The sequence below is a fragment of the Onychostoma macrolepis genome, chromosome 09, assembly GCF_012432095.1.
Source record: "Onychostoma macrolepis isolate SWU-2019 chromosome 09, ASM1243209v1, whole genome shotgun sequence".
Taxonomy (NCBI): domain Eukaryota; kingdom Metazoa; phylum Chordata; class Actinopteri; order Cypriniformes; family Cyprinidae; genus Onychostoma; species Onychostoma macrolepis.
In genome coordinates this window covers 28,071,787-28,098,963 of record NC_081163.1, presented here as the reverse complement: position 1 = coordinate 28,098,963, position 27,177 = coordinate 28,071,787, and the positions used below count along the sequence as shown (strand labels likewise).

Sequence of the window (27,177 nt, the reverse complement as noted above, 5' to 3'; positions counted from 1 at the left end):
TCAGCATCCGATACTTATAAGATAATATAATTTTTTTCATGTTAAGGCCAATTACCGATAAATGGCTGTTATTTAAATTTGCCACTATTTTATCTAAATAAATAAAGAAAAATAAAATCTAAAATCGATTATGTTAAATGCTAGAAGTTTAGCCATCATAACATTATGAATACAGTATGAAAATTGGATATTCATTTTGAGAAATTGAAATTATTCATGCTTTTAAAGAACTTAAGTGAATGCTAGATAATGGCATAAGTAATATAAAAGTAAAAAAGGGAAAATGGACATGTACTTCATTAAATTAGTTAAATATCCACTATCAGCCAATTTATGATCAATATCATTCAATAGCATTAAATATATATATATATCCAGTATCGGCCATTACGATAATCTATATGGAACATATTATTTCAGCAAATAAATAAATACAAAATTAAATTAAATTAAATTAAATTAAATTAAATTAAAACTGTGTTCACATGAATTTGCCACACTGACCAACAGAAAGCCACTTGGTTTGAAAATGGCTTCTATGCGAGATGTGCTTCATATATCGCTACTCTATTGACAATGCATTTTGTTGCCAAAATGTTGCTAATCTGACCACACCTTCACACTAGCCACTGACTATGACCATTACTATCGAAAAATGTATTTAGTAATAAAAAAGAAAATGTTAAGAAAAAATATTCTGAATAATGAGAACATCTGGCTAATGATCAGCCCCACAGCAGGAGCTTTGAGATTCTGTTGTGAAGATTCTGTTTTAAATGACACTATAGTTCAGAGCGCTTGAAGATAAAAGTCAAAGGTCAATGAGCTCTCCCCGTGTGTGCGGTCAATAAGAGGTGATGTCGGTATGGATGGGGATCAGGTGCACATCCCTCCCACATCAAACTACAAGAACTGGCCATTAGCTACTGATGGAGGCACAGTCAGGTGGCCACAGCTGCCACACAGACACTCTCCAGCCCATTTATATCTGCTGAACTGGGCTCTGTAAATGCAGAGGTGAGATTCTGACTTCAAAGATAGATCATAATAGAATAAACTGGGGAGGCACCAACTGATCATTTGTGTACATTAAGACCATGAAGGTCTCATAAAAAGTAAATAAGGTCAATTCTGAGTTGATGCTTGTAAAGATGTGGTGGCTTTCAGAAAAATACATATCACAGTTGGATCAGCCAATATCAAGCCTGGCAGAATTTTTTTCTGCATTCCCTATGCTAATTCTGTGAGGTAAACAGCAGAATTCCACACAAAGTGTAGTCAAATTAGCCAAAACTTTTGTGCAGGTCTAGTAATAGGGTTCAGATTTTATCATTGCACCCCTATGATATATCCAATTCAAAAATGTCTTGACTGCCTCTTTTTTTTTTTTTTTTTTTTTCCTATACCATCATCATCATCATTCCTATACCATCATTATGTGACTGCTATTGCCCATCACTCACTATTTTAAATTGTCCTCTCAGTCATGTCACTCCATCTCCATAAAGTTTTCACCACACACCAGACATGTATTTATGTGCATTCCAGTCACAGACTGACCCAGATTTCTGTCCTGAGGAATAATTTCTCATTCTGCTCGGAATGAGAAACTCTGGAGAGAAGAAGCACTCGCTGACTCTCATTTACAGGTGCCACTCCTTCTTGCCCTGGTGACACATGGGCTTCTGAGCAGCTACAAATCTCCCAGCATTCTCCCCCATTCTTCAGATGACTGTAATTGACTGATAGCTATTGAATAGCACTGCTTTCCTACCAGAAAGATTTGTGTCATAGGACAATAACTTCCTATTTCCAGCAGTTATAGGTTATTCCAACCAGTTATGTCCACTGCTGACATGTGGAAGCTCAGTCTATTCAAGATATATTTTTGATGCTCTCTTCAAAGGCTAAAATACACTATACAGATTACACACATTTTTGCAGTCTGGATAAGTCAAAGCCAGATGCTGAAAGTCATAGCCTGTCTGCAGATTTTGGGAAGTCTGAGTTTTCACAGAAAAACGAGTAGTGTATGATGGGCACAGACTCCAGTATTTTAGCTTCTGACTATGATTCCATCCAGTTTTAGGATATCAAATATGATATTTTGTGCAGATTTTAGAAGACATTTTGTTTTCATTTGTCATGTGTCTCCTAGTATGTTTGAGGTGCATGTTCTGTGTGAGTTTGTTGTGTTCAGAATGACTTGAAAAGTCTGAAAGTGTGTGTGATCCTCAGTCATTTAGTGTTCGATGCCAAGTTTTTCTCTGTAACCATTTACAAAGTTGCCAAGTGCATGATGCCTAGTGTTTTAAAATCTGTTCAGATTTTAAAGTCTGTTTGAAACTGTAATTAACATTGCCATAATACACTGTAAAAAAAAAAAAGATACATTTAAATGAAAATAATATTAAACTTTAACTATCAAAATTTGTGTGTTACTTGCTGTTTTTTTGTAATTAATTGTGAAATTTACTTGCACTTTCTGCTGAAAATTGTTTCTTCACCAAATGTCTAATGAGAAGATGCTCTCTTAAATGCATGAATTATTGTATGTTTACGCTTCTGAGGAAATTCCAAAAGCTTTGTTTATTCCACAATAAGAATACACTGCTTTCAAAGACGTGCACACACACACAAGCACACCCACACAAACCACTGCAGGTGCACATATTTCAGACAGAGCTCTCACCAAACACACAAGTTTCATCTCCTGATGGCTGCAATCATCCCTAGTGTCTTCTGCTGCGCTGCTGCCATCTCTGTGAGCCCCACTGGTGCAGCCCTATCACTTTAAACAGTCCCTACCCCACCATCTGAAAGAGCCCAGGACCCCCTGGGAACAAATGGGAGGGGCCGGGCGATTAGGCAGCGTTTAGACATGGACCATCACTATGGAAGCAGGGAGCTGCTCATGTCTGCATTCAGTCTATTCCAATCACATACAGTCTCAGAAATGGTATCAGCGCGACAAATCTCCACTGTAAAAAAGAAAGGAAGATCCAGGATCTGTTTGTCAGGCTGTTAATAATGATGCAGTAAACTGATACAACAAAACCTCAAAGTTAAAAGAGCGTTCTGGTTTAAAACAACTTAAGCTTTATCATTTTGACAGGTTTGACAACAACAAAAAGTAATGCATTTATAGTCTAATCATAAATTCATTATGGGGACAATCACATTGTATGCATGGTCATTCATTCATTCATTCATTCAGCAAAAAAAAATTTAAAAAAAGTTTATAAAACAAATAAATACACAGATAAATAAATAAAAGTAACAATAAATTTGCACCAGAATATTTTTAAGTGGAGGTACTAAAAATAAATAGGACTCTTTTAAAAAATAAATAAATAAATAAACCATTCATTCATTCATTCAAAATGTTCAAAAATGTAAAAAACATATATATATTTATAAAAGAAACAAACAAATAAATAAAAAAATGAAAGTAACAATACATTTTCACTAGAATATTTTTAAGGGGAGGTACTAAAAATAAATAGGACTCTTTAAAATAAATAAATAAATAAACCATTAAACAAGCTACTTGCACAAAAAGTCTGAAATTATATGTGCAAAAACAATGTTTCCAATGCTAATTCATTTAGCAAAGATAAATAAAGCGACTTACAAAAGAGGAACAAAAGCAATTCATCAAGAAGCCAACTATATTTGTAATACACACAACAAAAAACAAACAAACGTGGCATTGTATATTACGAATATTGTTGTTCCTCCTGTAAATCACTTTGGATTAAAAACAAAAACAACTTTCAATCTTAAAAAATCTCTTCAAACTCTAGTACATTTGAATTTTTATGTGTAAGAAAGAGGAGATGAGACACAAATTCCATGCTTGCGACATGTAGATAAATATGCTTCTTGTCCTTTAAACACATACACACATTTGATATTTACCAGCAATATCTTTGTTAACAACAACAACAAGAATCTGAAATAACATGAGCCAAAATGTTGCTAACAATGCTGTTTAAATTAGCAAAGGTAATTAAAATAAAGAAATAAGCTTTAAACTTGAAAAAATTCTCTTCAAGCTCTAGTCCATTTGTGTTTCTAAAATGAATGTGTGTGGAAGAGGATATGAGAGACAAATCTCACCCTCTTTCTCACCACCATCCCCCAAAACTCCCTCTCACACACAAACACACACACACAGTCTAACAGAATCCAATGTCCACACAGTGGCAGCTTAAACCACAAAACCGCTGCATCTTCACAGTACACCACAATCACCACAACCAGCATAACATGAGGTGAACACAATAGGTCAGAGGAAAAAGCCATCAAAAATTATTTCCAGACAATAATGAGCCACACCTCTCTCCAAGCGCTGCACCCATCTGATGCCCACTGCACCCGCTCTCCCTGCTGCCATACATCACGCCTGTGCCAGCCTGGCATAATCACTGCCAAACCCATGTCTTCTGATCGGCCACAGTGATTACTGCAGTTTACACAAAATGTTGCCATCAAACTTTTCTGACAGGAAACATAATTGTGCTTGTGAATGACTCAAAATACCCCTGCTAGTATGGCAAAATCAGATGACTAATAATGAACTTGATTATTAATTTTTTTTTTTTTTGCATTCCTTAATCATGAAACAATTACTGATCTAACATCAAAAATATTCAGCCCCCATTTTTTCAAGGTCAGAATAATTACAAATGAGATCTCGTGATCTCAACTGTTTCTCCAAAACAGTAATGAGATTAAATGGAGAGCAAATAGAGATAATCTTACTTCTCAGACTTTTCCAATTAAAAAGACCCCTGTGATCTCACATGTGTCCTCTAGAGTTTCAAAAGAGATCTCAATAGTGTCTCAAACTGTGCTCAAGCCTACAACCAGTCTCAATATAACCTCAAACATTTCTCATCGAATATATACATGACTAAATTATTTGAGCTTTGTTAGCCATATTCAGCCTCAGTATTCATATTCAGTGAGCCTCATGTGTGTGTTTTTATTTCTCCCAATTTTAGGATAAAAATAAAGTTGTTACCTGAATGAAACACAACTGAGAACACAAGTCGCCTGTCTCAATAACAGGATGCAATTTACCCACAAACTTAACAGAGAAAACGTGCCTACAATAAAAGAAGAAATTAAAAATGAACTGGTCAAAAATATTTAACATCACCAAATAAATTTAAATGCATGTATTTATACCAACAAAACTAATTTTTATGGTTTAAATCAGGTTAAAAAAGGTTTTAAAAAAAGTTGACTTTATAAAATTACTTTTTGAAGTTTATTGTAAGATCATTGGAGTAGCTTAGGTTTTGCAAGAACATTTCAATCTTTACTTTAAAAATTCACTTTTAATTCATTTACATTTACATTTATTCATTTAGCACATGTTCAGCTTGCAACAAGCGTTTATAATTATTTGTGAATTTTACAACAATTTCTGACTGAAATTTAAAAGCAATTTCTGACTTGCATTGTTTTAGTGCAGTTCTTTAAGGTAACAATTGCAAGTCACCACTTTTTACAATGTGTCAAAGTTTCCCATCATCACCCACTTACCACTCGATCAGCACATCTCGCCAGCGCAGGTGTGAAAAACTCTTCCGGAGAGCCGTCCAACACTCTTACAGAAAGTCTAAAGCGCAGGGTTTTCTCGGCTCTGGAAGGCTGTCTGCGTCTCTGTGTGTCTGTCTGGCAGCAGGGCAGCCAAACCACACAGTGGAGTCAGCAGCAGTGACGGCGCACGTGCCCACAACTCATCCAACCACGCAAGCCGCACACAGACGCAGCTCTGCTGAGGCTGCTCCCCGCTCACATGCTGTAACCAGAGTCCCGTCAACTTCACAGGGCAGACGGGAACCAGAAACAGGCGCAGAGCTCCACGCTGAGGTCACGCCAGGCCGGATGACACCGTCGGGACGCAGGGTGAGCGCTGAAGTCAGGCGCTTGAGGTTTGGAAAAGCTCTTTGTTTCCTCTCAAAGAGAAATGTGGAAACCTTTGCTGTCTCTATCTCTCTCTCACACACATTTCCTCCCGTCTGTCCTCCTCCCCCCCAAACCTCAGCCCTCTCTCTCCTCTTGTTCCTCTATTACCCCTCCCCTCCATTTCTCTCCCACCCTCCTCTCATCCCAGTTCTGCACACAGAGCCGAGCCAGGCTGACGGATTAGAGCGTTAAAAATGCTCCAACCCCCACCACCCTTAACACACTTACACAAATAAAGGTTCTTCAGAGGATCTTTGCAGCACCTTAGCATCAGCAATGAAGAATCTTCTTTTTTTTTTGCAATATAAGGTTCTAGAGTCATATGCATCAAAGATCTTTAAGATACTTCAGATAAGCTGATTGATTTCTGGGTTATTTAAAAGAAAAGTTCATCCAAAAATTAAAAAAAATGGCCCAACTCATGTCATTTATACCCAACTTTTGTTTGACATCTTAAAACATTTGAGAATTTGAAGAGCTTTCTCTGTTCAAGTGAATGTGTTTGAATGCTGTCAATGAATGATAAAAGCACCATAACAAGTTTTTACTTGAGTGTTTTTATATTTTATTCAATTTTATTATTAATAATTTTGGCAACACTTTGATATTGTATTCTGTTTTATTATTAATAAGCTTGGCTACACTACTGTAAGGTTTAATTTGTTAACCTAATGCATTAGATATTACTGTATGAACTGCATTGAGAGGCTACCTTTAAAGGCGCTATATAAAAATACAAATTATTATTGCTCACTGAAAATCTTGCTGATTTGCACATCGACATATTAAATTTGTCGAGATATGCATCAAAAATGGCATTTGGCATTAGTGAATGCAAATGAGATTAATAGCTCCAAGAATTTCAGCAAATAATGACTTGCAATGAGTGTCACATGACTTCTTCCTTTCGTTTCTGGAGCTTGACAACATCCGTCCCTATTTATTGTATAGATAAGAACATGACCATTCTTCAAAACATCTCCTTTTGTGCTCCCTGAAAGAACATCACAGGGTTTGAAATGACACTAGGAGTAAATCATGACAGAATTATTATTTATAGATCAGTTTTTCATTTAAAACAGAAGTGCATAGCTTTTTGAAGAAGAACTAGAGTATAAAAAGTTCTTTATGAGATTAAAAAGCTTCTACAATGCTTCCCATCAGGCTCTGAAACCCTTTTTTTCTTACTGAATCCATTATTTACATATAAACAAACACACACTCAGCTATATAACAAACCTTCACATAAGACACAGATAGCACAAGACACACCTGTCACGCCAAAATCCGTCCAAGACACAGGAACTGCATTCATTGACTTTGCAGCCAGTGTCAGCACCCCTGTTATTGAGGAATCCCAGAGCTGAGGAGACTATTGACCCTCCGGTGACACTGTGACATTGTGTGATCTTGTTAGGGAGAGAAAGAGAGCAGTGTTCTCCAATCTGTTTTAGCGAGCGACCACCACCCAACGGAGGAGGATACCAGAGATACCACAGAACACAAGCTAAACGTGACCTCACATGTTTTTTCAAAGAAAATATATCACAACAAGCTCAAGATGTTGTTCATGCAGTTCTATTAGTCACAGCACTAAATGTATACAACGAAAACCCAAGCTAACTTTTGTCCCACATGCTGAATTCTCACCTCTAAGTTTTATTTTTGAGATCTTTCTAGATGAGTCACAGAGCAAGGACCCTTTGAGATGGTTCTTTGTGGCCAAACATAATCATTAAGTCTTAAGTCTGTAAACACACAATACAAGATTTCCGTCTAATCTTCTCAGTCAAAGCGTGAAACACAAGTGCTAGATCCTTTCTAAAGCGGGCGCACTGTCTAATTGCACACATACACAAATACACACCCTGAAGCATAAACACAGTGTAGGCGCCAACGGCTAATCAGCTTTAACAAGCTTCAGCGAGAAGAATCAAGCCATACACGGGATCTGCAGATGGTGTATCATATGGATCATTTCCATGCTGAGGTATTCACAGTCGCTTAGAATGCAGCTTACAAGCAATGACATGTTCTTGTGAAAAATTGCAACCATAAAAAATCATAAAGAGTCAATTAATTTAAAATTTAGCCGACTTTGACAACAGCTGGGAAAATGTATGTGTTTTCATTAGATATAACTGGCATATAGTGATGGGGGAAAAAAATGCAAAGACAGTGTGCATTGTCTGAATTATGAATTATAAATTGGCTCTTTTTAATGGGTCAGTCACAATATTCGCAAAACATGGTTTGAATCAGATTCACTCATTCAGACTCATTACTGAGTTCACATTTCTGTGATTCAGAAATTAAATTCATCAAAACTGACAGTAAAGACATTTTTATAATGTTACAAAAGAGTTCTGCTTCAAATAACTGATGATGATCTTTTGAACTTTCTGTTCAAAGAATCCAATCAAAGAAAAAAAATGTATCATGGTTCATTTTTCAAAATTATTCTTTGCATCACAAGAATAAATTACATTTTAAAATACATTACAATTATTTCACAATATTGCTGTTTTAATGTAAACCCCAAACTTTTAAACAGTAGTGTTTATATTCAAAAAAGTAAATATTGGTTACATTTCATATTGGTTATTGTTTAGAATAGCGTCCAGATGTAAGGTTGAATTTACTGTAAGGGAACATTGTATATAGGACTGTAAATATTGATATATGAATCACACAAATACTATTTATGCTGAATAAAACTTCAGAACACCCTTATAAATCTTAAATCACCATAGTCATAATCTTTATTGTAAAATGACCCAGTTGTTAAAAGGTGAACAAGCTGCACTCAATGAACTGAAGCGCTTCACAACAACCATCTTCACTGAATGATTCTGTAATTTGACAACTAAATGTCACTTACAATGTATATTATAAGGTATTAGTAATACCTTCATGCGATAAGATAAATCAAAAGATCCACCAGTTGTATGAGCAGCAGGTATTTGCAATGAGACAGGTGCAGCCTCTACGGTACAGAAAACACAGATGACAGTCTATAACACCAGCGGATTTGATTATAATGTCACTCCAGTGAAAACAGGAAGTGTGTTTGACTCCTGAGGGAGGCTGAGGGACTATCAGCCACCAGCCCCTTTAATGAATAGCTGAACATCAATTAGGCAACATTAAGGCCGATTTACACAAAGGAGAGTGAGAGGAGGAATTCACACAAAAGGAAGCTGATGGTTTACTCGGAAAGCGAGAGATAAAGAGAAAGGAAAGAAAGAGGGGGACTAGACCTTCTCACCCAGGATCATTTATCCTCACCGCTTCACGACACGTCTGCAGCCTTTGACTCTATCCACGGAGACATCGACATTTACAAGACGTGCTGCAGAGATGCAATCAGCAATACAAATGGGTCGTCTCTCATGCACGACAAACATACAGTTCCGTGAATAAGACACTGATTATGCTCTGCATATGAATTCCAGCTATTCCAGATGGATTACCTCACGGTGAAAATCTTTAAAATATGCAAATTGGGGCGAGCGATATCAACAAAATTTGGGGGTGAGAGACAGGAAGGTAAGAACATGAGAGGAGAAAACAGCCAAAAGGAAGGAGAGATGGAAAGGGAGAGGGATTTACCCGAGCAGACAGGGATTGTAAGATAAAAAGAGGGAAAGAAAGGGGGGAAGAGGGAGGCAGGAAGAGAGGGAGGGATTTCACCCCCCACCTCTCATTAACTTCCTCTCTGTCTTTCTCTCGTTTGCTACACGAATAATTAGGGCGTTTACACTGAAGGGGAGACGGGTGCTGGGATTGCTGTCACACTGGGGAACACGGAAGAGGAGCAGCCATCCAACACACACACACAGGCCAGAAACACCCATTGGCTGGTTTTCAATAATAAAAAATGGACATTTTAAAAACATTTGCAAATGATAATTAAAATTTCTTTGCAGAATATCAAAGCCAGATAAGACCTTGCCAGAGCCACACAATTCAAAACAATAGAGGCTCACTGGAAAAACATGCCTCTACCTACTTTTTGCATACAATTCAGCTAAAATGACAACTAGTGGCAACGAAAGTAACAACTTTTATTTGTTTTTAAACTTATATGATTACAGGGACAGAATATTTATTAAGTTCCTTGTAAAATAGTATGTTACAACCTCACGGCTTGTAAACTAATATTTTGACGCTTGCAATACATAACCAGCTCCATATGTATAGCTTTTCTGATGTAGTAAACTTGCTCAGTAGCTCACCTGGTACGAGTATTGTGAAACATAAACAAGCTTAAAGAATAAGCAAGCTAAAATTGCTTCAGAATATATATATATATTTATTTCACACTTGCTTTCGTTAACACTATCAGTTAGGTATGTTATTTTCAAACGTGACAGAGCGTTAATCTTTTAGTGTCACTCACCAGGCATTTCATTTTCAAACTGCCGTGATGCGTACAACAACCAGTGTTATAAAACATTGCCAGATTCACATTCACTTGTTATGAATAAAACTGCACATGTGCCACTCATTGAACATTTCAATTTGAAAATGAAAATAAAATTCTTTATTATTAGTTGGCACTATGCTAAGCTAGTAGGTGAAATTGCTAGCTTGCTAACCAAATGCTAACAAAAACACAAATAAAAAAATAAATGTTTAATTTAAATATATAGTTCAGTCATGAAACTCTAGATGTCACAGGCTGATGGGTTGTTAATGTAACTGATGATATTCAGAGAGTTAAACGACTTGGCACAAGCTAATTGGTTCATGTTGCATATTCAGCCAATGAGCTTACTGCCTTGCATTTATATGGCTGGCTAGCATTCACGTGAGATTCTTGCAGCACGCTTTCAGAGTTTCTCTGAAACCCTCCATCTTCCCCAGTTCCACCTGTGTAGATCTTCTATGGGTTATTTTATATGCTATTTGTGCAGCAGCAGTATGTCTTAAATATTTACAGCACCGTATCGCCATATGCATTGGCAGTAGCAAGTTCCTGTACTTGCTTGCAGCAGCAGCAATAATCTACAATTACAGCAATAACCATCAGCAGCAATTCAGCAGCAGCGTAGCAGATCTATTCCGCCAAGACCAAATACAATAACATTGTCATATCCATCACCATGCTAAAATCTTCCGAGAGTTGTCATGATTGAACTAGTTTTAACTCCAGTAATATAATTTGATATATAATTTAATTAATATATTAAATTAATATATGTATTTTCATATTACGATTAAATACACAGTAATGTACACAGTAATTTCTAATCTAGCAACGAACAGAGTACCAATAAAACGTCTCAGCCAGTAAAATGGCTTTGTTAAGGAAAACTGATAGGATTCTGCATTTTGCATGACAGTGGCCGAGTGGTAAATTCTGTGCACACCGACTCCTGAAAACCGACGCCGGCCAATGAGATTAGAGCTTGTCAGATCAAGCTCTTGCCATGTGTGTGTGTAATGAGCATCAGATTGAGCTAAAGTGGGCATGTTGTCTGGAGCTGAGACTAGAAATAAACTGTCATTCCATCATAACAACAAATGACAAAAACAGAGTGAGTTAAACCCAGACCAGACTGAGGCCTGTTGAATTAAATACAGTTTACACCATACCAGACAACACACACACACACATGCCTGACAGGCTCAAAAAGCTCAGGAGACTCAGCAGATTACTGTACAGAATGCTGTTAAACACATTTACAGACATACATCCTAAAATGACTTTCAGGCAATAAAAGACAAAATACTTAAATGGTATTGTTCTTGAACATTCAAGTACACATAAGTCTAAATGCTCATTTTGGGAAGTATAAGATTTTGGTCATACTGTCCACCTCTAATTCTAATAAATTTATTGGTTTGATTTTACTGCACACGTACACTCTGAATCTTTCAGTTAGAAAACTGTTAGCATCTGGCTCACTAAATCTGTGCGTTTGGGTCTTCTCATTCAGACAGGAAATAAGGTTGGGTTTAGAAACTGAACTCAGTCAAGAAGCAGTAGATAAACAGCAGTGATCTGTCAATTTAAACTATGATAGGTCATGTCAATCATTAAGGTAGCATAGCTACAGCAGCTGACTGTTAGCATGTGTTAATATGCAAGATGAGTGCTTTGTATTGTGTCATTGTGTCTGTGTCGTATTTTACCGGTCACAAAGGCATTAAAACCCTAAAACTGAAAATAAATGGACCAAGCGGCTCTATGAAAGTGAATTATCATATGAATGGCCACTTTTGCTCTGTCTGAATGGGTGATTAGGGTGGGACTCTCTCATAAGGCCTGAGGAGCGTTTGCAGCTCAGCGCTGAAATTAAACACCAAACATCTCCAGAGGACACCATACAAATCCATTTAATAGCTGTGGACACACACACTGTGTCAATGTAGAACTGACACGAAAGATGCAGACCATGTGACTCTGTCTGTGTCATTAGCTATTATGTAGTATTTAGTACATACTTGCCGTGCCATACAATATTATCTTCATTGTGATTTGTTTACCCTTCTGAAAAAGAAGTGCACTTATTTGAATTACTGAATGTGCACTTGCAGTATACTTTAAATTTTAAAAGTATATAAAAAAAATAAAAAAAACTGTACTTGCAGATAATATTAATGAAATAAAAGGTCACTTGCAGTAAGTGTACTTAAAGAGATTACACTTTCAAGACTGTTTCTTAACACACTTTTAAAATTTGCACTTTGTAATAATTTTAAATTAAAAGTTTCACCTTAAAGTATATTTAAAATAATTGCTTTAATAATAGTTTGTCATATTTTAAAGCACACTTATTTTGATGTGTTGACTAACATACTAAAGCATGCGCATAATTAATACGTTTTTAAATGTACTAAATTACAACTTCATCATTACAAATGTGTATTTAAATACATGAAATACATTTCAATAGAAATTACAGTAAAATAAATTTTAGTTTACAATATATGCTTGTCAGTACAATGGCAGTAACATTTGTAAGACAATATAATTATGAAATTACAAATAAAGATGCATTTAATTCCTACTTAAGTAGGGGAAAAACTTATATAAATACTTGCATGTAATATAAATTTAAACTATGTTACATTTTCATTTAATTGCAATCAACATGCAAATTGCCCAAAATCTTTACATTCAGTTCCTACTTTATTTTAATATTTTTCCATATTAAGTGCTCTAAATATTCTAAAGTGTACTTCTTTTTCAAAAAGGTGAAATGTCATATGTGTTATAGACAAAAAATAATTCTGAAACCAGTGTAAACACAAAGAATGAAGGTGCCCTCTAAAATAGCTTCTTGTCTAAATGGAAAGGTAACAATGGTTGATCTGAGAGAGAGAGAGAGAGAGAGAGAGAGAGAGAGAGTGAGTGAAAGCAGTAATTACATAGATGAAACCAGTACAATATAGATGCTTGATCCTATTTAGGGGGCTTCAGCTCGTATTGAAATAAGCAGCTGAGCCCACCTCTACAATTGAGACTGATTAAACAGAACAGAAGTGACCGCAGAAAGACAGAGGTGACTGATATGTAATATTAGAAATGATATGTACAGGTGAGTTGAAATGCAGGATAACGCAGGTGCAAACATGTAAGCAGGTGTGTATGACTGATTCCACAGAACACACACACACATGCAGCTGCTCTGCCGTGTGACAGGCTGGGCTCACCAGGTTTGGGGCAGGAAGACCACCAGCCTGCACCCCACTACCATCTGTCTGAACAACACACACAGGAACTGCCCACACTGAGAGGGACTACAAACACATTCACAAAATGGATTTTAAAATATACACATAGATCCAAATGAGACACAGACAGTGTGTCTAAACCATAAATTGTCATAAAAGATGGACGACGCATCTCTATTTAGAAAAGTGAAGCCAAAATATCCCAGAAATGGCCACTGTAGTCTTGCGATGAAGTCTTTTAGTATCAAGGTCCTGCCCAAACTTCCTCAGAGCCAATCACAAGCACATCACAACCCTAACTAACTAAAACCAAACTTACTAGAAAAATAAACGCTTGAGCACATCAACGTAATAAGAACTACCTAAAATGACAGAACCTGTCTTTGTAAAAAAATTATTTTAAGCTTAATCGGATTTTTTAGTTTGGCTCACGTCTCACTTGTTTAAATAGTGAGGGCGGAGTTTATGACCTATACTGCAGCCAACCACCAGGAGGCAAATGTTTTGCCTTCACTTTTCAAGCAAGTACCTATTTCATAATAAGTAGAAAATAATTCAAAATAAGTACTCAAGTACTCAAGACAATATGTGATTACAGACACAGCCTTGGTGTCAAGACAGACACAGCACAGCATAGCACAAACCAACAAACATCACAAAGCTTGGAGTAATGTTTTAGCACATAAATTACCGTCAAAAGTTGAGGGTCGGAAAAATTGTATAACCTCTTATGCTCGCCAAAGCAGCATTTATTTGATCAGAAATACAGTAATATATACAGTGAGGAAAATAAGTATTTGAACACCCTGCTATTTTGCAAGTTCTCCCACTTAGAAATCATGGAGGGGTCTGAAATTGTCATCGTAGGTGCATGTCCACTGTGAGAGACAATCTAAAAAAAAAAATCCAGAAATCACATTTATCTGTATGATACAGCTGCAAATAAGTATTTGAACCCCTGAGAAAATCAATGTTAATATTTGGTACAGTAGCCTTTGTTTGCAATTACAGGGGTCAAACGTTTCCTGTAGTTTTTCACCAGGTTTGCACACACTGCAGGAGGGATTTTGGCCCACTCCTCCACACAGATCTTCTCTAGATCAGTCAGGTTTCTGGCCTGTCGCTGAGAAACACGGAGTTTGAGCTCCTCCAAAGATTCTCTATTGGGTTTAGGTCTGAGACTGGCTAGGCCACGCCAGAACCTTGATATGCTTCTTACAGAGCCACTCCTTGGTTATCCTGGCTGTGTGCTTCGGGTCATTGTCATGTTGGAAGACCCAGCCTCGACCCATCTTCAATGCTCTAACTGAGGGAAGGAGGTTGTTCCCCAAAATCTCGCAATACATGGCCCCGGTCATCCTCTCCTTAATACAGTGCAGTCGCCTGTCCCATGTGCAGAAAAACACCCCAAAGCATGATGCTACCACCCCATGCTTCACAGTAGGGATGGTGTTCTTGGGATGGTACTCATCATTCTTCTTCCTCCAAACACGTTTAGTGGAATTATGACCAAAAGTTCTATTTTGGTCTCATCTGACCACATGACTTTCTCCCATGACTCCTCTGGATCATCCAAATGGTCATTGGCAAACTTAAGTCGGGCCTGGACATGTGCTGGTTTAAGCAGGGGAACCTTCCGTGCCATGCATGATTTCAAACCATGACGCCTTAGTGTATTACCAACAGTAACCTTGGAAACGGTGGTCCCAGCTCTTTTCAGGTCATTGACCAGCTCCTCCTGTGTAGTTCTGGGCTGATTTCTCACCTTTCTTAGGATCATTGAGACCCCACGAGGTGAGATCTTGCATGGAGCCCCAGTCCGAGGGAGATTGACAGTCATGTTTAGCTTCTTCCATTTTCTAATGATTGCTCCAACAGTGGACCTTTTTTCACCAAGCTGCTTGGCAATTTCCCGTAGCCCTTTCCAGCCTTGTGGAGGTGTACAATTTTGTCTCTAGTGTCTTTGGACAGCTCTTTGGTCTTGGCCATGTTAGTAGTTGGATTCTTACTGATTGTATGGGTGGACAGGTGTCTTTATGCAGCTAACGACCTCAAACAGGTGCATCTAATTTAGGATAATAAATGGAGTGGAGGTGGACATTTTAAAGGCAGACTAACAGGTCTTTGAGGGTCAGAATTCTAGCTGATAGACAGGTGTTCAAATACTTATTTGCAGCTGTATCATACAAATAAATAGTTAAAAATCATACATTGTGATTTCTGGATTTTTTTTTTAGATTATGTCTCTCACAGTGGACATGCACCCACGATGACAATTTCAGACCCTCCATGATTTCTAAGTGGGAGAACTTGCAAAATAGCAGGGTGTTCAAATACTTATTTTCCTCACTGTATATATATATATATATATATATATATATATATATATATATATATATATATATAATTTAAAATAACTCTTTTGTATTTATTAAAGAAAAATAAATAAATAAAATGAAATGGTAATTTATTCCTGTGATGCAAATCTGAATCTGAATTAGAATGATTTCTGAACGATCATTCTAATATGATTTAATGCACAAATAAATAAATAAATTACTTAATTAATTAAAAATAATAATAATTATCAATGCTAAAAAATTGAATTTTTCGTATTTTTGTGAAAACCATAATCCATTTTTCCAGGATTTTTTTTAAAAGACTCTTCCCTTTATGACACTCTTCAGCTTTAAAATGAGGGACCATTAGTGGACGTGAACTGATGTGACCTCAGCATCTGCCTCAGAGGGAATATGATCCACAAACACACTCAACACCCCTCAACCCTCTCTCACTCCAGCTCTTCATCTGTTCCTCCCAATCCCTCTTTTTTTCTACACTGTCTTTTCCGCTCCCAAATTCCTAAAAACAAATCACTCTTTAATGTGTTTGCAGTGTGGCAGAGGTCAATGGAGGAAACACACTATATGAGTGCGTGTGTGTGTGTGTGTGTGTGTGTGTGTGTGTGTCGCTGAGGAAGACAATAGCAACACTGAGCAATGACTGCAGGAAGAACTGATTCATCCCTCTGCCAAATTACACAGAGAGATAGAGTAAGACAAATTTTAGTAGCTGCAGTTTTGAATTATCTTTTATCACATATGTTCTGTTCCAAAACCTAATGGATTTCCTATCTAAGCTGCATTTACAGATCCCAACATGAGGGTTGCTCCAAAAAGTAGCCAACTTAATCATGCTGCCTCCTAAGAGAGCTCGTTTTGGCAAAATTCTAATGTAGCGCCACATGTATCCTGTGTGGAATATGTAATCTCATAATGCAGCGGTTTTCTAATATTTTGATGCCGTGGACACCATATATATTCCGTTAAGTTGGACCTATTACTAAAATATAAAGGCAGCTTTATATTTTCATGTATAAAATATAAATTAATATGTATAATAAATATAATTTATTAATATAAATATTTATATGTATTAATATAATATAATATAATATAATATAATATAATATAATATAATATAATATAATATAATATAATATAATATAATATAATATAATATAATATAATATAATATAAATTTTCATGTATACTACTGAAAAGAAGGGAAAATGTGTAATAATTGCATGGAAAAGACTGTGAAAAAAGTTATAAATATGTGTAATAATGATGTGGAAAAAGTTTACATCTCACCAAGTTCACATGATCTTTTTTCGTATCTTATCTGTCAATAGCACAAAATAATTTGTGCTTAATCTGATGATTCCAACAATAGTCAATTCTATACATTTTATGTATTTTATAAGGGTTTGGGGTGGAAGACATGCCTTCTGTCTTATTGGTAGTTTAATGTTCTCCCTTTATTTATTTATTTATTTGTTTGTTTGGTCAGTTGATTTTCTATTTAGATGTTTTTTTTCTTTTCATTCTTTACTGTATGCAACTGTAAGTTTTTTTTCCCCCTTGCATTAATAATAGAAAATGTACAATTACATAGGATTTTTATTTTGAGAACATGACTTAATTATTAATTATATAATTTGTATTTATTTATTTTTTATTATTACTATTAATTTTTTTTTTTTTTTTTTTTATAATAGTAATTTTGTATTTTTGTATTTATTTTTCCACAGACCCCTTTGCAGCCCGAGTGCTTGAAATATCAAGATTTTGCATGCACAAGTTTCTCGCAGGAATTTTCTTTTTACTGCAAATATAACTTTAGAGGCTCCATAAATTCTCAAACTATATTGGAATCAATTTTGAATCAAGACTCCTGTGAGCATCATTTGTGTGCTGAGCAGAAATGTTGCCCATGTAGAGCGTCCCAAATCAGTCACTCATGAGGTTTCATCCCAGTTAGGATGCTGCCTTAGGTTTCATCTCACTAGGTCTTGAAACAAAGACCTAATCTATCAAAACCACCCGAGACACAAAGAGTTGATTGTGTGGTATTAACATCTTTCCCTGCATTATCCACAGTCCTCCACTCCTCCTCTTTCCTGCTGGATGGAGGGAGACAGATCCAGCAGTGATAAAGCTACAGCCGGCAGCGGTGCTGTGTCTCCAGCAGATGGACTGTCTCTCCCTAACACCTTTCCTCCAGCTACAGAGCACACTCTGTGGCCTATCAATAATTCAGAGGCCTTGTGAAGTGGTGGATGGCTCGGAGGTCCCTCAGCGGCTATCATAGTAAGAGTGACGATATTATAAGCGAGGGCTTGCTTAAAATTTAACACCTCAGAGTCTTGGTCTTTAACCAAAAAGTGCACATATGCCTGCTCTTAGACAGAGGAGACCACAGCTCAGCATACTTGAGATATATCACACACTTAAAACAAACCCCAGAGACAGGAAGAGCAGCCATGCTGCTTTATGATCTATGGCTTTTTGAAATAGTATGCAGTATTGCACATTTAGTACTGAAATAGTATGCAACAAGAAACACTTCAAACTGTAACATTTAACCTTGAACAATATAGTAATGTACCAACTCTTAAAAATAAAGGTGCCATAAGGGGGTTTTCCAATTTTGGTTCCTCAAAGAACCTTTCAGTAAACAGTTATTAAAATAACTTATCTTTGTTTCCAGTTAATGTACCTGAAATATTTCCAAATGAACTGATATTAAATTCGAGTTGAGAATCAAAATGAATTAGAATATCTCTATCGATGCCCAGCCTGACTCTCTATGTTACATGATTATTTCAGTTATCATACTTTATTAAATAGCAATTATAATATTATAAATGCAATTATTTGACATTTATTTTACAATTAAATGCAATATAAACCATCTTTAAACCTATATAGGTAAAAAAAAAAAAAAAAAAAAAGACTTTTAGCAGTCCAAACAAATATTAAGTTAGAAGAAATCATATTTTATACATTTCTTTTTTATATAAAGATAAATCACAAAATGAAATGTATCACTTTAGTTACATTGCTGTTCAAAATTTTAGGGTCAGCAATTTATGTATGTATGTATGTATTTATTTATAGAAAGCATTTATTTAAAATGATAATACTATTTCACAATATTACTACTTTTATTGTCTTTTTTATCGAATAAATGAAGCCTTGGTGAGATAAGAGACTTCTTTCAAGAACATTAAAAAAAAATTAAAACTGAGCAGTAGTGTACTGTATATTCACACTGGAAATCAATGGAAGGTCAAGTATAGGTCATTGCACATTACCAGTGCAGTGTGATCCAGTTGCATGCTGCACAATTTCTTAAATGTACAAGCCAGTAAAAAGTCATCCATTGATGTCAAACATACAGAAAATCTACACACTCTGCGCATTACGCATACTGCTTACTACTTAGTATGCCATTCCAAACATACTCTGCCTTTTTGGGTTGTAACAGCGAAGGCATTTCCGTTAACAATTAGTAGGAAGTCAAGTTACCAGTCTTATGCTCTAGACTAATGCATGTGTGTGTGTGTGGTAGCTGGTAGCTCATTAAGGGCTGATCCATCTTGTCACACAGCTGTTTCATAAACCTTGATACCCTGCTGAGACAGACCAGTCCTTGCTGCTAATGACTCAACACACACACACACCTAAACCACACATGCTGATGTGGGAGGTCTGCCCCGTGTGTCCGAAAATCAAAGCATATGTCAGCTACCGTCTTCTTCCGATGGGGTGTTTGAAAACCCAAGCCATCCTCTAGCCTAAAAATGAATCAGCCACACAACATTTGTACAACACATCACCATCAACCACGCTATAAAACCTTGTAGAGTTAACAACATTATCAATAGGTGGCACCAGAGTGCCAGAGAGCCAAAGACACACCACGCCTCCCCCTGCTGTCTTCCTGCTCTATCTTTCCTTCTGTCCCCTTCTCCACCCTTTGTGCTGTGACTCACTCATTCACAAACGCACCTGAATGAGCCGGTAACAAACAGGGTCGATAGTTAACCTGAAACAGCCTGTAGTTAACAGTATAAGACTGGTCAAAGCTTTGTTCTGAGGCAGAGACATTTAACACAGAGACATTATACCTAATAATGACACAAATGGTTTGTGCTGACATCATAACCTGATAACATTGTTATATGCAGGCACCCTTATTCACCCGTATGGGCATCTTATTACAAAAGACAGCATGTGGGTATGAAGTTGGATTAGGATGGTTGACTAGTTTTAAATACCCTGTGAAACAAGTACACTTTAGCATACTTAAAAAAAGTGATTATTATGGAAATAAAATAATATGCGTATAATGTATAATAATATGTTTTCAGACACTTAATTGCATGCTAATTGCAATTAAATTAAAACGTATTATAGTTTATGTTTATATTAAATTCAGTTAGCTAAACTGAACATTGAAACTAGACATTTGACACACTGAAAGTAGGACTTAAGAACATCTTTATATGTAATTGCATAATTCCATTGTCTTTGAAGTATGGTTAAAGTGTGCATTTATGGTACACTAAAATATACTTTAATGTCATTTATATTGAAGCTTGTATTTCATGTATTTAAATTAGTGCTGTGAAACAATTAATCGCATCCAAAATACAAGTTTTTGTTTACATAATATATCTGTGAGGCTGTGTATATTTATTATATATACACACAAACACACACACATGCATGCATATATTTAAGAAAAACAATTATGTTTATATATTAAATATATTTATATATGATATAATTTATATGTATATAAATATATGCATGCAAATACATGTAAATATTTTCAAAATATATTTTGTATGTGTGTCTTTATACATACATAATAAATATACACATATATTATGTAAACAAACTTTTATTTTGGATGTGATTAATCGCGATTAATCGATTGACAGCACTAACTTAAATATATTTGTAATTATAGATTTGTAATGATAAAGTTTATTGCATTTAGTGCATTTAAAATATTTGAACTATAGCAAATAACACAACGGTTAAAATTATAACCATGTAGTTCAAGTGCTTAAGTCAACACATCAAAATAAGTGTCTCTTAAAAGCATGACAAAATAATTAAAAAGTACTTTAAAGTAAAACTCTTAATTTGAGATTATTACAAAGTGCTCTAAAGAGTACTTAAGAAAGGCATGAAACGGTACTCTTTTTAAGTACACTTTTTACGTGAACTTTAAATGAATATTATCTACAAGTACAGAAGTAGTCTTTTTCTTTAAAGATATCTTTAAGATTTGAAGTACACTACATCTCAGACAAACACACAAACAAACAAAAAACAGACTGTTACAGTCCTCTCAAACCAAAGTAGCAGATTTGCATTTTGATTCGGATGATTCAACATGCAGCTGTCATTAGTCAGGGCATTACATTCATATTGCAAATTGCTCCCAGGCAAAAGAAAATGCAAGTGAAAGCTAACATAATGTACCATGGATACTGTCACCTTCTTTACTTAGCCTATGTTATTTTACTTATACTGTATGTTATATGTTTGGTCCATGGGATTCTGTATTTGGCACATGTAAACATTGCCACATTCTTTACTTGCATAATAATAGTAATAACAAAAGCTGCTTGGTCGCCACTGCAAATCACTACTTTACTGCACACACAATTTCTCACCTTTAAACTCTGGACCTAATTTATCAAAAAATAAATGAAATAAATAAGAAATAAGAAAGAAAGAAATACCATTTATTCACTGTCAAGTTATTCCAAACTTGTGCCAATGAGATTTGGGAGGTTAGGATTTTTTTTGGCTTGTTTCTCAAACAAAGCTATTATACAACTCCAGAAGATGTAAAAACTACTTTTATGATGGAAGATAAAAACATAAAAACTTTTCACTGTCTGCTTTTGTTTGTGTGTAAAAGAGCAACTTCGACATTCTGCAATACATCTCCTTTTGTGTTCCACAGAAGAAAGAGTAAATGATGGCAGTTTTGGATGAACTATACCTATAATCACAAACATGATTTGACAAAAAAACCGTTTGACACTGAGGTGGAAACACTTCCATGAACGTGTACCTGAGGGAGCCTGACCTCACTGCAGACAGCACAGATTCGGCCCACTGCAGGCCCTTCAGAGGTGTGACATCACTCTTGGCTGGGAAAGGAATGTGAAGGTCACTCCACTCCACTGGACAAGAGCATAAAACAAGAGCTGACTGAGGAACTGCACCACAAGTGTGGTGTGTGTGTGTGTGTGTGTGTAACCTCAGATGAAGATAACCTTGAGAGAGCTTCAACAGATACACCATACCAGCAACATGATAGAAACACCATAGTCAGTCACCGAGCATAAGTTACTTTACACTACAACCTTTAGCTGTCCCTTAACTAGTCCACAACAACTTCAACATGAGGAAATCATGTTTTAGATTTAAGCTTAAGAGGAAGAAGACTTAAGTTGGGAGGAAGAACAATGATTTTAAGGTTAAATTTTGTTCTAATGTCAATAATGTAACAGGACTAAGTTAAAAGCTGGTTTGAAAATGTACACAAAGCAAGAGATGACAGATCATTTCTTTTTGATAAACTGAAGTCATATTCGTGGAAAATTTCAAATCTGACAATTTAGGACACGCTCGCTAATGCAACTAGCATGGCGTTGTATTCACAAGAAAACTTGAGCAGTCACTCAAGCATGATGTGTGATTGCAAAGCGGAAAGAAAATGTTCTTCAGGGAGAAGATTCTCATGTGTAAATTGCTGTACAGAGTTCAAGTCTCACTGTGTAGTCACTCGACTTCCTCCAGCTGTTCTCTGCTATGACAATTGACTTTGACTCTCTGATGTTCTGCGGGAAAAAACAGACCGGCTAAAAACGGCACAGAGGATGGAAGTCAGGAGCGAGTGGGGCATTGAAAGGAAAACCTCATGAGACATCTTTTTCTCTTAGTTTTTGCTTGCCTTCTGCACGGTGAGAAGGAAATGGAACAGGGTTGTTAACAGAAGCGTGGGAAGCCAAAGCGACTGTTATGGAATGGAATCTTAAGGTGTACTGTATAATGACTTCCAATTGTGCTTCCTTAAATTAATTAGCAATTCTCAATACTTCTGAGGAAGCTATTAGTACTATAAAATATGAGAACATAAAAAAAAAAAAAAAACATTTTAAATCATGTTTTAATAATTTTTTGTCATACTTTAAAAAAGTACACTTATTTTAAAATATGAGAACATAAAAGTTGCAGTTGCAATTCAGTGTACAAAACACTGCACAGTATATTCTTCTTTTTTTTTCTTTTTTTAAGTATTCTATAGTGCACCTCTTTTTTACAAGGGTATATATTGTCATATGAAAAAAACTAGTCAGTGTTTGGACTGATTTAACTCTCACAAACTTCAAGCAATGCACAGTTTTAGTTTATATTGAGTCACACATGATGAAAGTAATGATTTGTGATTGAGTCAGATCTTAAATCAGTAACCGCTCGGACAGATTCAGTGAGTCAGTGAGCAGATTAGTTTGTCTGTGATTCATTTCGACCAATTCATTAAAAGATCCAGCTCATACGATTTATGCATTTACAAATCAACCAACACGGATAACGTAACAGAAATATGTCTATTCATTTCTTTATACAGTCTTTCTGTCTCATAACTCGTAATTCCAACACAAACGCACAACTCAGTCATGATTTCATTGCTGTAGATTCACAAGTGCAATACAAACCTGTCAGACTATTTTAGTACAGTGTTACATATGGTGTTCAAGAACTGCTAATAGAAGCAAATGTCTTGGAAATCACTCAGTTCCATTTTTTTTCTCTGGGAATCTTCACAATCAGTTCTCAGTTTCCTATAGACAACGTTCTGAAAAACACGCATCTGTCAAACATGTCTTGACGCATTCATTTTCTACAATTTGAGTAAAGTGTTTTCCAATATGCCAATATTCTTCTTCTCCTTCGTGCTCCCGTGGGCCCACCTGGCCTTGTCGAGTCTCCAGAAGACCTCAGAATGCTTTTGAAGAGCTCTAAGTCAATCTGAGGAGTCCAGAGGGAGATGGCATTCTTTGAACGATCAAGCCCATCTAAGACGAGGATCTCAAGGGTCAGGCTGAAGGGGGCAGAGGGGATGAATCATGTCCAGGGGTGTCTCAGCCACCACACGCATTGTTCTAGAGAGGTCCGGCATCTGGATCCCGCAGGATTTTTATGGTGTTGATTTAAACACAGCCTTCCAGCATCTGCGTCTCTCTTTTGGTCCCCCTTCCCCCTTTTTCTGATGGGTCTCCATGGTGACTGTCTCCACTAATACACACACGAGACGGTTAGTACGAGGGGTCGGGTGTGAAATGGTGCAGGATTGATGACTCATATCAAATCGTAGATAAAACATAGCTCACAAATCTCGAATGAGGTGCAATGACAGCATCTGCAAAGATGACTTTGATTGAAGAGACCAATCCCATTGGCTCACTATTACTAGAAAACATTGACCGAAGCGTAATAAACCAACTACAAAGACTGAAAGGGCAGTGGAGAGGGCAGACAATGAGAGATTGATGGAAAGCTGGGACAGCAAACTCCTCTGAGCCCCTCTAGTTACCAAGCATTTCCTTCTCCATTGTCTGGAATGCTGGTGTCCACCGCAGGAAGTGGGTTCTTTGTTTCCTATCTCCTTCCTGCTGGCCCGCGACTGCTGCGGGTCGTGCGGCGTGAAGAGCTCAGAGGGAAGAGGAAGGCAGACGTGAACTGTTTGCGTGGAGACAGGAAGCAGATTCTGAGAAGCACAGAAGGTCTTTGGCAACCACTACACCTCACACACATGTGACGGAAACACACAACGCTTCATACAAGGTGAAATAAAGAGAACGGGATGTGAACAAGATGTAATTAGTCTCTTTAGTATACCCCGAGGGGTCAAGGTTTGGCTGGTTATCATGGTCCAGTTAACCTGAAGATGCTGTTACTACACTATTCTAAGGACAAATCTTTTGCTAAACATACACTACTGTTCAGTATTTTTTATTGTTATTCAGCAACTATGCACTAAGTTGATCAATAAAGGCTTTTACATTACTGCAAAAAAGTTTCTATTGCTGTTCTTTTGAACTTTCTATTTGGCGATGACAAAAGGATTTCAAAAATATGAAGCAGAACAACTGTTTTCAACAATGATAATAAATAAGAAATGTTTTCTGAGAAGTAAATTAGCCTATTAGTATGATTTCTGAAGGATCATGTGACACTGAAGACCGGAGTAATGATGCTGAAAATTCAGGTTTGCATCACAGGAATAAATTACATTTTAAAGATATATTCAAATAGAGAGCAGTTATTTTAAATTGCAATATTTAAAAATATTTTTACTGTATTTTTGATCAAATAAATGCAGCCTTGGTGAAAATAAGAGACTTAAAACATTAAAGAACCTGAAGAACACTAAACTTTTTAATAGTAGTGTACAACACAAATATTTAATTATATTAAAGTGGATCTTCTACCAGTTTTTAAAGGCCTCTTAAATTGTGAAATTGATTTTTTCTTCCTGTCTGATGCCATTACCATCACAGTTTAGCACAATCTGTGCTTTCTCACACACACAGTCAATGTAGAAACAAATAGGAGCTTGTGTAGATTTACTTTTGCCTAGACAATTAAAATGATTTATAAGGCTTATGTAAGAAATAAACCTACACACTGCATGTTTATTAATCTTGACTTAATTACAAACCAAAGAAATTCAACAACTGCTATGCAGTTGGATGTTTTGCAGCTATTAACATCCCATCAAGAATGATTCAACATTGCAATCTGAAACACTTTACAACACAATTTGATGAGCCAAGCAAGTAGCGATACATTTAAAGGAATCAAAATCTATTGACAACATCTTGTGGCATAATGTCAATTACCACAGACAATTATATTGACTCATCTTTCAGTGTGCAAAAACAAACAAATAATTGCAATAATACATTTAAAATGGATGTCTGGAGGGTTGAAAAGCAGTACTTGCATGAATGAGTGTTTTTCAGATGTATCATCATTCGTTTTCTACGAATGGATTTTCTCTTTGTAAAAACATCACTTTGCAGATAGTTATGTCACACCATTTTCTGGTATTTCTGTGCATATTGCGGAACTTACTGGGTTTGCTGGTCACGATAGGAGTTGGGTGGTCATGATTTTTAAAAAAAGAAAAGAAAAGAAAAACAAAATTATTGTTAGTCTGTCCTTTTTTGTTCTTTTACAAAATGAACAAAACCTTAAAATGTTTTACTCAAAAATCCACTCCAGCTGTTCTTGCCAGCTAAAGCTTTTGACACAGGGCAGAAGCCCTTAGGTTAAAGCCCACTTTCTGCTGTGTAGGTACAGTAAGTAGGTTATGACACCAACGGCCTGCCCAGCACTGAGCTATAGTTGAGGTTATGTTAACACCATCAGCCCCAGCTTACAGCCCATGCTATAGCAGGAAATACAGGTGTAGACTGTAAGGGTTATGAGCTCCAGAAAGTGTGCAGGGCTGGAACTAGCTCTTCAGGACAGACAGGCTTCAGTGGGAACAGATGCTGATGGGAAGAATGGAGAATGACTGGGGGAGAATGGAGAAACAAAAAGTGAGGGACAATTATAAGGAGAGGAGTTATAAATGACAGAAAAAGTATAATCGTGTATTTTGTAAATAGAATAACCAATTTTTTAAATGCTTTTTAGTGAATTTTAGGTAAATATTCTGGAATATAAACACAAATGTGTTATATAAACACAAATACACTTTATCTGTGTTGGTTGTGTACATTTAATTTGAAATTGTATAATGTATCTGCATTATCAGCTAGATAAGTATTGCTTTCGGCCAGTGAAAATCCCATATTGATCCATTAATTCTGAATGACCTGTTTTTGCAGCTTAGTTTTCATTAATGTACTGAGTGGACTGAGGAGAAGCTACATACTACATCAAACTTTCTTCCTCAAATGAGCAGCTCACAGCTTTTCTTCTTCATCTTATCTTGCAGTATTTGCTCTCAGCTTGAGACCAGTGCACACCTCTTTGAAGAGCCGCAGTGAATGTGCCACTAAAACAGTACTTCATCAGCTAATCAGCCTTAATTACACACACACTTAAGCCCTTTGTG

General features: G+C 36.3%; 1 protein-coding gene across 8 annotated transcripts in view; it reads right to left on the bottom strand.

The window, feature by feature from the left end:
- Positions 1 to 27,177, bottom strand: part of dip2a (disco-interacting protein 2 homolog A) — a 120,333-nt gene that overhangs the window by 45,602 nt on the left and 47,554 nt on the right. For 2 of the 8 annotated variants that reach the window (XM_058786083.1, XM_058786084.1), the window contains exon 1: positions 5,557 to 6,000. The exons of the other annotated variants lie outside the window; for them this stretch is intronic. The gene's annotated coding sequence lies outside the window, so the exon portion shown is untranslated. Of the gene's footprint in view, positions 1 to 5,556; positions 6,001 to 27,177 lie in introns of those variants that run through there. 8 annotated transcript variants of the gene reach the window in all.